Source organism: Amblyraja radiata, chromosome 3, assembly GCF_010909765.2.
Source record: "Amblyraja radiata isolate CabotCenter1 chromosome 3, sAmbRad1.1.pri, whole genome shotgun sequence".
NCBI classification, from domain to species: Eukaryota; Metazoa; Chordata; class Chondrichthyes; order Rajiformes; family Rajidae; genus Amblyraja; species Amblyraja radiata.
The window spans coordinates 32708136-32711284 of NC_045958.1; positions in this window are offsets into that span (position 1 = coordinate 32708136).

The window sequence follows — 3149 nt, forward strand, 5'->3', positions numbered from 1 at the left end:
CTTCCTTCCATCGAGGGGATTTATCGCAGTCGCTGCCTCAAAAAGGATGGCAGTATCATCAAAGACCCACACCATCCTGGCCACACACTCATCTCCCTGCTACCTTCAGGTAGAAGGTACAGGAGCCTGAAGACTGCAACAACCAGGTTCAGGAATAGCTACTTCCCCACAGCCATCAGGCTATTAAACCTGGCTCGGACAAAACTCTGATTATTAATAACCACTTTCTGCTATTTGCATTTTATCAGTTTATTTATTCATGTGTGTATATATTTATATTATGGTATATGGACACACTTATCTGTTTTGTAGTAAATGCCTACTATGTTCTGTGTGCTGAAGCAAAGCAAGAATTTCATTGTCCTATACAGGGACACATGACAATAAACTCACTTGACTTGACTTGACTTGACTTGACTTGACTTGACTTGACTTGACTTGACTTGACTTGACTTGACTTGACTTTACTTGACTTGACTTACTGAGGGCAGTATTTGTTTCCATCACCGGTGTCTGATTCCATTCAGAAGTGTTTCCAAAGATATGTGGAATACAAAGACGTTGTAGAGAGGACTTAAACCAATTGCCCTGGTGTTAATGTTCCGGAAGGAACTGTAGACGCTGGTTTGAACCGAAGATAGACACAAACTGGTGTAGTATCTGGTGTTCATGTTGTGTGATTTTAATGTGGGCTTCTGTGCTTTGGAGTTGCCAATTATAATAAATTCACCTTTAATGTGCAACATCCATCTATCTATCTTTATACTATTAAGAGCCTCGACTTGTTTGTCTGTCTGTCTGTGGTCTCAGGAGCTATGCCAAAATGGTACACAATAGCGCAAACATTTTTTAATGAATCTTACTCAGCTTTTTCCCGTGGTCGTTCGTATAAAGTTTCTTCACATTTGATATTATATTTCACAAGTTATTGATATTTAAAGTTTAAAAAAAAGCCAACTTTGAGAATAGTAACTGGACTGTGAGAGTGAGACTTTTCTAGAAGCTTCCAGTAATGGTCACAATGGCATCTCACACTCCTCCAATCACAATGGGATCTCAGCCACACGCTGCCGTGAACATTGCGATAACAGAAAATGACATCACAATGTGATCTCTGCTGCCAATACACAAACTATGAGAGTTGACGGAGTGGGGGATGGTAGGCGAAGAAATGTAATTTAAAAATTGTCTTTAGTGAGAGAGTGCGAAAGGGGAGAGGTGAGGGAGGGAGTGATGGAGGGTAGGGAAATGGAGAGGGAGGGAGAGGTGACAGCGAGATAATTGGTTCAGCAGCTTCAAGGGGAGTAAGGAGAGAGTACGATTTTTGCCCCCCTCCCCACCCATGTGGGAAGCATTGATTGGCTCAAGGGAATGCCGATGCCCCAGCCAAAAGTCGAGTCCTTTCATTGGCTACGTGTGGGAAGGACTGTTTGTGTTGGGGGAAATGGGTTGCGTTGGGGGAACGGGTGAGTAGTGGAAACAGGTTGCATTGGGGAAATGGGAGTGACTGAGGGTAGAGGTAGGAAGAGGGAGGGAGAGGTGAAGGAGGGAGTGGAGGAGGGGAGGATGTGAGGGGACAAAAGAGGGAGGGTAACGTGGAGGGGAGGAAGTGTTGGGGGATTGGGGTAAATGAGCCGCGCCTGTGCAGCTGGGGGCTATGGGTGAGTGGTGGAATATTGCATTGGGCAAGGGTTAAGTTGGGGGAACAGGTGATGGGGTGATTGACTCCTGTCTCCTGGGTGAGCGCTGACACCTCTCTCTCTCTCTTGCTCTCTCTATCTCTCTCTCTAATTGTACACTGTAGCGGTAAAATGTTTGCACCATCTTACTCACCATTGTCCCATTTGCATTCCTATAAAGTTTCCTTCAGATTTGATGTATTTCACAAGTTACTGATATTTAAACATTTAAAAAAAGTCCAATTTGAGAAGAATAACTGTGACTCTTCTGTGAGAATTTTTGGCATGTCACAATGGCATCTCACAGTCCTCCAATGACAATGGGGTCTCATTTACATATGCTGCCATGAACATTTCACCACCCGACAATGACATCACAATGGGATCTCAGCTGCCACCCGTCAGTAACTGAGGGTAGGGAAAAGGAGAGGGAGGGAGAGGTGACAGAGAGATGGATATGGAGTTAGTGTGTGTGAGGGGGTCAGTGTCTATGGGGGGGAGTGTAAGTGTGTGTGTGGGGGGGGGTGGTTAGTGTGTGTGTGAGGGGGTTAGTGTGTGGCTGGGATAATGTGTGTGGGGGGTTAGCGTGTGTGGGGGGAGGGTGTTAGTGTGTGTGGGGGGGGGGGGTTAATGTGTGGGGAGTGTGTGTGTGTGGGGGGTTAGTGTGTGTGTGGGGGGGGGGGTTAGTGTGTGTGTGGGGATTAGTGAGTGTGTGGGGGGGTTAGTGTGTGTGGGGGGTTAGTGTGTGGGGGGGTTAGTGTGTGTGTGTAGGGGGTTAGTGTGTGGGGGTGGTTACTGTGTGTGTAGGGGGTTAGTGTGAGTATGGGGGTGGGGGTTAGTGTGTGTGGGGAAGGGGGTTTAGTGTGTGTGTGGGGGGTTGAGAGAGTGTGAAAGGGGAGAGAGTGTGAAAGGGGAGAGGGAGGGAGTGACTGAGGGTAGAGAAAAGGAGAGGGAGGGAGCAGTGATAAAGAGACAAATATAGAGATAGAGAAAGACAGAGACAGAGAGACAGATATGTGGTTAGTGTGCGTGGGGCAGGGTTAGTGTGTGTGGGAGGGGGGGTTAGTGTGTGTGTGTGTGTGGTGTGTGGGGGGGGGGTGGGTGTTAGAGTGTGTAGGTGGTGTTAGTGTATGGGAGGGTTAGTGTGTGGGGGGGTTAGTGTGTGTGGGGGGGTTAGTGTGTGTGGGGGGTATTATGTCACAATGGGAACCCGTCAGCTGCGCCTGCACAGTTGGGAGCTATGGGTGAGTGATGGAATATTGTGTTCGGGGACCAGCCATCCCATTTGACGCCATGGCCCCCCCACATTGGAGGATAGGGCCAAGTATATAACTAAGTCTCATCTTATATGCATGTATGTATGTTCCCAAAATACAGCCGAAACAGTACAAGAGAGCACAACCATTTCCAGGCCGCCCTATTCATTGTACGCCTGCGGTGTGCAGTATCAAGTATTTGATTTGATTTTAC